This window comes from Gorilla gorilla, chromosome 5, assembly GCF_029281585.2.
Source record: "Gorilla gorilla gorilla isolate KB3781 chromosome 5, NHGRI_mGorGor1-v2.1_pri, whole genome shotgun sequence".
Lineage (NCBI taxonomy): Eukaryota > Metazoa > Chordata > Mammalia > Primates > Hominidae > Gorilla > Gorilla gorilla.
The window spans coordinates 24297979-24307578 of record NC_073229.2 but is presented as its reverse complement, the minus strand read 5'-3'; the positions used below and the strand labels follow the sequence as shown (position 1 = coordinate 24307578).

The following is a 9600-nucleotide window of genomic DNA, read 5'->3' as shown; positions in this document are numbered from 1 at the left end:
ATTGTCATCCCCCTCCTAAAGCTCCACCTTGCAGGCAATGCACTGTAACAAAAGGACCAGCACAGTGCCCAGCACACAGAAAGCTATCAATCAATGTCAGCCTTAACCATTATGTTGGTTGACTTGCCATCCCTCTTTCTCAACTGCAAACTATGTGAGAGAAAGATTCATGTAACCTTGGTATTGCACAACTCCATCGTGGTGGCTTCAGTTGCATTTGTCAAATGATTCAGAGTAGGACAATGGGAATTTTCTTTACGACATCACAGCATTGTAAAGTCTTTGCTTTGCACAAAAGTGTGGGACTGTAGAAATGATTGTGCAGGTTGAAACTGTGAAGCAATTTTAGGAAGCAACAAGGAAAATTATGATTGTTTCATAATCTTCAAAAAATTTTTAAAGTGTTAAGAACTGTTTTACTACTGGTCGTAAATGTATAAGAACATTTAAAAATAGCAAATTGAATACTTATTTAGCCTGTCATAATTTAAAAAATGAGAAACATTGAGAAATAGTGTTTTATTTCTTCGTAAAAGACTTATGGAGAGTAAATTGAACAGGGCTTTGCCACCTTGTCATTGTGAAACTTACAGTATGGACCAGGCATCTTTTCTATGCCTTGGCAAATTGTCACATTCCTTTCTATATTTGGATAGGCTTCCTACATTTTGTCCTGCACACTTTCAGTGCTGTGAAATATCTCCAAGAGTTTCTTTAATATGAAATTTTTGCCAGCATCTTCATCCTGAGTCCCTCAAAAGACACATCCAGAATCTCTCAAAAGACAACAGCATCAACTTTCCCACCATCAGCTCTTTCTTCTCTAAACTCGTTTACGTCTGAGTCAACTTTCACCTCCTGCATTCTCACTTTTTGTTTCTTTGCTATACTTTCATCTTCGTTGGCTACCCACCTCTCTTGAGTATTCATTTCTGTGAAATGTCACGTGGGTTTGTCACTGGGAGCCAAGGAAGCAGCACGACCACACGCTTTGCTGTCTTTGTGGGAACTGATAACACGGAAGGACTGAATGATGTGATGAGGTTAATCACTGATCATGATGCACATCTGTTATTATGCGGTGGTCTGTGGACTGCAGAGCAAGCAGCAGAGGTTGTCCCCCATGCAATCACTCACAGTTAATGGTGACTGAAATTGGAACCATGTTGTTAGGGGGCTGGTGTTATTTAACCTCAGTTGCCACGGGGCAATGAAAATTCGTGCGTTTGGGAACTATGCAAGGTGAGGACTGCCTGAATGTTCCATAATGTGATGACTGCCTCACAAACAGGGTGTATATTATCACTGAGTTTTCTCATTATTCTTGACCTTCAATATATAGACATTCTTGTTGATGGTATCAGGTTGTTTCTGCGTGAATGAGCTTTACTCCTCTGAGAAACGGCATTCCCGACCCTCCTCTTTGAATCAATTGCACAAAAGTATCTGAAGGAAATTTGCTTACCTGCTGCTTTCTATGGAAGCTTTCCTGCAGCATTACCCAGTGTCTGTTTCTGGTTGATGATTAACCATGGGGAACAAGCGTTTGAGATAAAGAAGTTGCAGAACTTTTAAGAGAATGTAATACGTTAATGTGCACTGGGACTCTCCCTGAGCTATATCAAGTTTCCTGGATTCTGAAATGCTATAATTTTAAAAGTGTCATAAGGTTAAAACAGCTTTCTAAGAAGTGCCTTTGTTGGGAGAATACCCAGGAATGGTGCACTGGACAGCTTTTGTACATGTCTTGCATTTTCTCAGAACTATCTCTCATCTTGGCCATGGCGTCAGTCACATCCTGAGTGGCTCACCTTGACTTGGGCTGCCTCCTACTGCAGTTCTCCTAAACTGTGGTGGGGGACACGGGCACGACCCACCCAATACTCATATGTGCTTTACCTGGAAATAAGGAGCAGAGGGGCTAGGGGAAGGAGCCGATGGCTAAATGTTCCTGCCTTTTTTCCCTCAGGCAGACAGTTCTAAGGTGCACGCTGTAGGTTGCTTGGACAACCCTGGCAAGATCTTCCCCCAGACATCCACCTTGGCAGCCGACTTATTAACTCACAGGTCTATTGACTTTTGCTTCTTGCCTCGCCCCTGCTCCCTTTGCCCTCTTTCTAATAAGCGACCTGCTGGTGAGGCTCTGCCCTGGGGGAAACCCAGGCTGAGGCAGGTGGGATGTTATAACTAGGGAGGTCTGAGTCCTGGGTCTTTGCCTGGGGTCCCCAAATAGGAGAGGGACTGGAGGAGGTATTGTGGGGGAGAGTGTTGCAAAAGCCCAGAGGAAAGGAGTGCTGTTACCACAGCAGAGGAGACATGAACCTGCACAGACCAAAAACAGGAGAGAGAGAGGGAAAGAGAAAGAGAAGGGGGAGAAAGAAAGGGAGAGACAGAAAGAGGAAGGGAGAGATGGGGAAAGAGGAGAGGAGAAAGGGAGGGAGAGAAAGAAAGGAGATGGAGAGAGAAAAGGGTGGGGAGAGAGATAAAGAGAGAGGTAAAGAGAGACAGAATCATCTACTACATGATTTCTTTTTTTTTTTTTTTTTTCTGAGATGGAGTTTTGCTCTTGTTGCCCAGGCTGGAGTGTAGTGGCGTGATCTCGGCTCACTGCAACCTCCACCTCCCAGGTTCAAGCAATTCTCCTACCTCAGCTTCCTGAGTAGCTGGGATTACAGGTGCCTGCCACCACGCCCAGCTAATTTTTGTATTTTTGGTAGAGACGGGGTTTCACCGTGTTGACCAGGCTGGTCTCGAACTCCTGACCTCAGGTGATCCGCCCGCCTTGGCCTCCCAAAGTGCTGGGATTACAGGTGTGAGCCACCGCGCCTGGCCATGATTTTTTTTTTTAACCTATAAAAGCCTTGAGTAGTGATGGAAGCGATTCCTAGTAATGTGGTTTACTACAGGGTCAGGCTGTCAGTTCACCACAAATACGCCACAGTAGTGTTTGGTATTCTCTCAGTGTTCCACCCACCAGAGCGTACAAAACAGCCACATTCCCCAAACACTTAATTCTCAAAACATACTTGTAGAGGAGGAAAGCCTATTACTCCCATTAGAAAGATGGAAAACCAAGGTGAAATGATTAACTGAGCTACCAGGGCCTCAGAAGAAAGTCGCTGCTGAGTTTGGGATTGTGTTTTCAGCTTCCTGCCCACTGTGGGTGAGCTCCACCTTTTACTGGAACCAACTCCAAGGAGGAAGGTTTGCTACGTTTCCTGGAAGGCAGAGGTTTGCATCTGCATGCCCTGCGTGGAGGCATTGTATTTGGGGGCAGGCAGGAGAATACTGTAGCTGGTGTGCCCACAGAAAGGGAGGGAGAGAAGCCACTGGGAGTGAGCTGGGCTTGGGATCGGGCGGTGTCCTCACCAACTGTCTGCCCAGGCATGAACTTGCCACTGCTGTGGAAGAGTCTGACTGCATCCAAGAATGCCAAAGGTTGTGGCTGAACTCACTTCTCAACAGACTTGGATCATGTTCATATACTATTCTTTAAAAGATCACCATTTGTAGTAGAATGTCAAAAACCCAAAGATGTTGCTCCCGATGTTGAGCTGTAACTATTTTCTGTGTTGGTGGAAAAATATGAGAGAATTAGTTGCCATTCATGAATCTCAGTGATACACAGACAAAAGCATGCTTCAATTTTGTTTCTTTGTTTTTGAGTGGTTCTGATTTATTTTCAGCTTTTGGGTGATGTCTGGGGCTGTTTATTGAGGACGGGATAAATGGGCGGAGGGGGGGACCAAAATATATTTGGCATTTATTGGTGGTGTTTTATATTTGTGACTTGATTTACTTCTTATCACAACCCAGTGAGACACGTACTATTATCATCCTTTTGATAGATGAGCAGCCTGGAGCTTAGAGAGGTTAGGTAGCATGGACATCATCAGGCAGGTTAAATGAGAAAGCCGCCACCCATTCCCAGCTGGGGCTGACCCCAGCGCCTGTGTTATTTCTGTTGCCCTGAGCCTCCCCAGGCTTCTTAACCCACATGTACTCCTAGCTTCCAGCAGTGCTAATTTACACCGTGTACTAGCTGGAGACATTCTGGAGTGTAGACTGACGCAATAATCCCCAATCATAGGTTTGCCATGTTTTTTTTAAATGTGTTTTTTCCTACTTTTTATTATAGATGTCAGAATTTTCTCCTTCCCTCAATTATCTTTGGACTTAGATGTATATAAATGTATCTGCTTGGAGGTGGGGGGAAAAGTGGAAGTGGAAGACCACAAAAGCAAAAATTAAATTTGAGTGTATTTCACCGATTCTAAGACGAATGCTTTCTCATGCTCCAGCCACTCTGAAATCTCCGGGTCCCATACTCCCATCGCAGCTGTGTGACATGGTCGCCGTGGCCTTTGTGTGACCATCAAAGCTCAGAGGACGGGTGTCAGAGGCTTAGATGAAAATCCTGAAGACAATTGTCTGGCACTTTTCAAAGAAATACGGCCTCACCAAAACCCTCCTGGAAGCTCTTGATGGCTCAAGGTTCAACAGTGTCTGGGAAGACATGGATATAAAAGATCCAGAATCAAAGAGTGATTCCAAAGAGTTAGAGGCTGACTGTGAGGTGTTAGACATACTGTAACCCAGTGATTTACCTGTCTTTGCTTTTCTGCACATGCAGAAGAGTGATATATGATGAATAAATTCTAAGTTCAATTAGGCCTAAAAGAGCTCTTGTAATATGCTTTAAAAAGTCTAAGTGATAAAACATTGTGACAGATAGAGTTCTGTCAGTGTTTATATTTTCTTAGTCCTTCATTAAATAACAGTGTCTCTTACACCAAGGCAGTTTTGGATTCCATAAAATATGGTAGTAGTTATGTTTTATGTTTCAATAGTCATCAATCTGTTTTTAATGTATTCATGGAAAAATATGTGGGCCATCTTGCTATTTAACAATTTTTGAAATCTCATGGAAGCCTGCCAATGTTTTTGCAATTTAGCTAAGAAGCTGTCTTGCTTTTTGAGAGGGGAAGTTCCAATATTGTAAGCCTAGGTTTCTGAATATATTTTTGTTTTTTAATAAATGTAGAAAGAATGTTTTTTGTTAATCCTGGCATTTGTCTAGAGCAAAAGCAAAATAAATGAAAAGTGAGGAAAATTAAAAGGCTTGCGTTATAACATGTGCTGTATAGAGAATGAAAACTCATTTGTGCAAAGTTGGTATGGCTTTTATGAAAATATTTCAGTCCGAGCACCTTGCCTGTTTGCTGCAGTGCTGACTGACTCATGATTAGGGATCTGTGTTGCCTTTATTGCTCTCGGTTTGCCCTATGGCTTGATTTATTAATATATTTAAATATACAATTTTAACCTTATCATTGGTGTGCAGGTGTATTTATTTATACTATCTTTGCTTTTAGAAAAACACTATTATATCATAAAAATATTTTAACCTTAAATTACTTCCCACAGGCTTCAAGTTTTATGCAGTTCATACCTGGGCATAAAGAGAAATCAATATACTGTGGCCTGAAGGGCACCAGCCTTTGGTGTTTGTCAAACGTTTACAGATAACTAATGTCCCACATAAAATAGATCCATTCTTTCCATCTTGCACATCTTGCACCTTTTTTTGTTTGTTTGTTTGTTTTGTATGACCACTGCCGTGTAGCCATCCTGTCTGGACTGATAGTAGTTTCTAGGCTTGGAGGAAACTGCATTTTCAAGAAAGCAGGATGCAGACATCCCCTAACTGAGGAACGCCTGCATTAAACATAGCCTCCCACCTAAAAAGAGCTCCCTGAGTTGGGATTTAGTGTCTTATTGGCCTCTCCTTCCGGCCTCTCCCACTCCCTATGCTGAAACCAAGAGCTTCGGGGCTCCCCTCCCTGCCCACCCTGGCAGGGAGCCCAGGGCCCTCGTTGCTCTCCCTCTCTCCTATGCTGTCCGAGAACCCCTGCAGCTCCAGGCCCTGGACCAGCCACAGAGTTTACTTCTATTGTCGCAATACTTTGAAGGGAGAAGAGTTTCAGCCTTTTTGATCAGTGGGGCTTCTACTTAAAATCCTTCCATGGCACCCCATTATCTCAGGGTAACGTCCAGACTCCTAAAGTGGCTTCCAAAGTCCTTCATTATCTGATGGGCCTCTGTGTACTTTCTCTCTCTTCTCTCTCCATTCCTGGCCCTCCTCATCAATTCTCCGGCCATTTTGAACTTGACTCAGTCTCCCCAATGTGCCAGGCTTTCCCTGGCTTCCCGGCTCTGCGGGAGGATGAGAATGGGCTCAACTGTCTTTTGAGGGAATCCTGGAAACACAGCCACCCTAAGAGTCATTGTTTTGATGGAAATGACATTCCAAACCAACCTTTGGAACCAAGTCCTGTAAGCCAGAGCCTGCACAGGTTTTGTTAAAGGAATCAGTTTAGGCCTGGCACTGAACTCCTTTCTGCTGAAAGACTCTTTTAGAACTTTGGAAGTTTCTACGCAGGGGACTGAGCCATCCTGTCCCTGCCTGGTTGGGCATGAGAAGTCACTTGGAATAGGTCTGGGTGAATGCTGATGAACTCCGACTTAGCTCTGGTAAATAGTGCAAGTTCCCATGAGACTGCAGGGCAAGAACAGGGCAGGCTGCACACCGCGGGGAGAGGCACACCTCGTTCCGTTCCGTCAAGAGACACCTGGGCCTGGTGCAAGCGCATTCTCCGTGGTTAACGGGTGTGAAATCGGCATTTATCATCAGTGACTTTTCATTGTGTGGCTTCTGTGAGTTCCCACCTTCCTTCTAAACCTCAGCAGGACACTTTCCCTTCCCTGTAGTTCAAATATGCGCCGCAACCTCAGCTTGATCTCAAGCTTTCTATTGCCATGTAAACAATCAGGGGAGCCCTGGAATGGTGGGCTCCAGGGGTGGGTGGGTCAGGGCCACCCCCAGGGGTGCAGAGTCTGAAGGGGCTAAACTCCGGGCGGAGGTGGGGGGCCTCAAAAGCATTTTCATGCAGGTGAGAAAAGGAAAATTTCCAGGGCATCTTGGCTGAAGCACAGAAGTGACTCCCAGAAGACCTGGCATGTGTGAGATGTAGGAGGGACGCTCTGTGCCTGCTTGTGTGTGTGCATGAGTGCGTGTGTGTGTATGTGTGTATGCGTGTACATGTGGTGGGTATGATGAGCCTTGGGGCTCCCTTTAGCATCTGCTGGTGAGTTTACTGTGCCTGCTGACCGTTTCCCAGGTCAGGCCTCCGCCCATGATAACTACTGTTTACCAAGCACTTACTGTAGGTCAGTGACTCACATATGTGATCTCATTTCACTCTCCCAACAACCCTGACGTAAGGACTATTATCCCTATTTAACACATGAGGAAAGGCAGGTTTGAGAGCTCTGGTTACTTTTTCACATTCTGAAGCTAGGTGCCTCCACAGCACATGAAACGTTCTGCCGTCGTTCGTCTCCCTGGGACCATATGGAAACGGGGGCTGCTTCCCCTGGAGATCACAAAGGGCTTCTGCAGTAGAGAAAGGAGACTAAGAGCACCTTTCTAGACTTTTCCTTAGCATTCTTCAAGATGTACTATCAGAAGTTCAATAAAAACAACCTAATGCTGAGATTCATGGATAGAAAATTGACTCAACTTCCTGCCTTCCTAGGAGCTTATTTTCTTCTTAGCCATTGTAAATTCATGGAGCCTGTTCCTCCTTGGTTTAGAAACTTTTAATGGTGCTGTTGCCCTCAGGTTAAGGTCTGGACTCCTTGTGGCTCTCCAAATCCCTCAGAGTCCTTCATTGTCTGAGCAGGCACACTCATCTTCTGTAGTTTAAAAGGTGGCAGTGGCTGGGCGCAGTGGCTCATGCCTGTAATCCCAGCACTTTGGGAGGCCGAGGCAGGCAGATCACCTGAAGTTGGGAGTTTGAGACCAGCCTGACCAACATGGAGAAACCCCATCTCTACTAAAAATACAAAGTTAGCCAGGCGTGGTGGCACATGCCTGTAATCCCAGCTACTCGGGAGGCTGAAGCAGGAGAATCGCTTGAACCTGGGAGGCAGAAGTTGGGGTGAGCTGATATCGCTCCATTGCACTCCAGTCTGGGCAACAAGAGCAAAACTCACTCTCAAAAAAAAAAAAAAAAAAAAAAAGAGTGACAGTAATGACATGTTCATTAAACATCTTTCAGAGAAGACTCTATGAGACCGATGTCTGCATGCTAAAGACAGGTGTTGCTGCCGGAAAGTGATTCGGTTTGAGGACTCAGGACTTGGGAACATCAGTCTCATTTCAACAGAACCCTTTTTTCAGTTCCCTGCTGTTTCCTGCACAAACTGGGGGAATGTGCTTGGCCTCCCTGGAGCTCGGATTGTCTAGCAGCTTGGATTGCTTAGTCCCCCTTTCCACACCCTCCTGCCACCCTGAGGGGGAGGCCTGATGGTTCCTGGGCTTCCGCAGAAGGAATTTGCCCACTCTGCTTCCTAAAATGTGCAGCTGCATTTTGCTGCTGGGAAAATATTTATTGAAGGTCTGGAGGAGTCTGACAACTTGTAAGGCACATACAGTTTTTATCTGCAGGATGAAGTTAGTTTTTGTTTGGGCCTGGTGTTTTCGAAAGAAGGAAATCACTTTCATAAGCATCAGATTAGATCCAGGAAGCGTCCGCAGGACAATGAGAAGCTGATAGAGGCAGTGTCTCAGGATTTTGTCGTTGGTTGCTACCGCCACCTCCTGGCTGAAATTGTGAACTACACAGCATGGGCTTCCTGGGCAAACTGCTTTAAGAAAAGGTAGCCCCCCCTTTTCCCCATTTTCTGCAAGTTCTGTGTGGCGCAAAAAGGAAATGAGAAGACTTATTGTTTAGATAGAGTATTTATTGGCATATTTTATATTAACTGTGATGAGAAAGCAGACACAAGAATAAGAAATAAAATCAGAGTGAATTTTTCTCATCTGAGGCAACAGGGAAAATAATTCATTGGAACAACCCTGTGACTCAGTGTTAGCTTTGCCCAAAATAAGTGCCAAAGCCCTTATCTGAGTTTCCAAGACCCCCTGCCCATTCTCTTAAGCTGACCTCTTAGCATATTGAGGGAAATCTACCAAACATTTTGGAAAATTAGTACAAAATTAAGGAATTAAAATGAAAATTGCAATATAAAAAATTATTGGGTCTGAGGCACGTCTTCAGGTTGTACAAGGAAAAGATGTAAGATTTGGTATCTCTCCTCTTCATTATTTTATATTGGTTTTATACATAAGCCCTCACCCTGTAGAAATATAAGTTCTAAATTAGGAAAAGGATTATTTGTAACATACATGCAATACACATACATTGACAGAAATAGAGACAGGCTTTTTCTGTTATTTTAATTGTATTTTTGGAGTAGATTGGTTTTTTGTTTGTTTGTTTTTGAGACACAGTCTCGCCCTGTCGCCAGGCTGGAGTGCAGTGGCGCGATCTCTGCTCCTTGAAATCTTCTCCTCCCGGGTTCAAGTGATTCTCCTGCCTCTGCCTCCCGAATAGCTGGGACTACAAGCGTGTGCCACCATACCTAGCTAATTTTTGTATTTTTAGTAGAGACAGGGTTTCACCATGTTCGTCAGGATGGTCTCTATCTCCTGACCTCATGATCCGCCTGCCTCGGCCTCCCAAAGTGCTGGGA

The 9600-nt window shown here is 44.6% G+C and overlaps 1 long non-coding RNA gene across 1 annotated transcript; it reads left to right on the top strand.

Moving 5' to 3' along the window:
• The first annotated feature begins 468 nt into the window (after positions 1-468).
• Positions 469-5277, top strand: LOC129534110 (uncharacterized). Its single transcript, XR_008680537.2, has 3 exons — positions 469-1242; positions 1970-2067; positions 4302-5277. It is a non-coding gene; the product is annotated as an uncharacterized lncRNA (long non-coding RNA).
• Positions 5278-9600: the final 4323 nt, after the last annotated feature.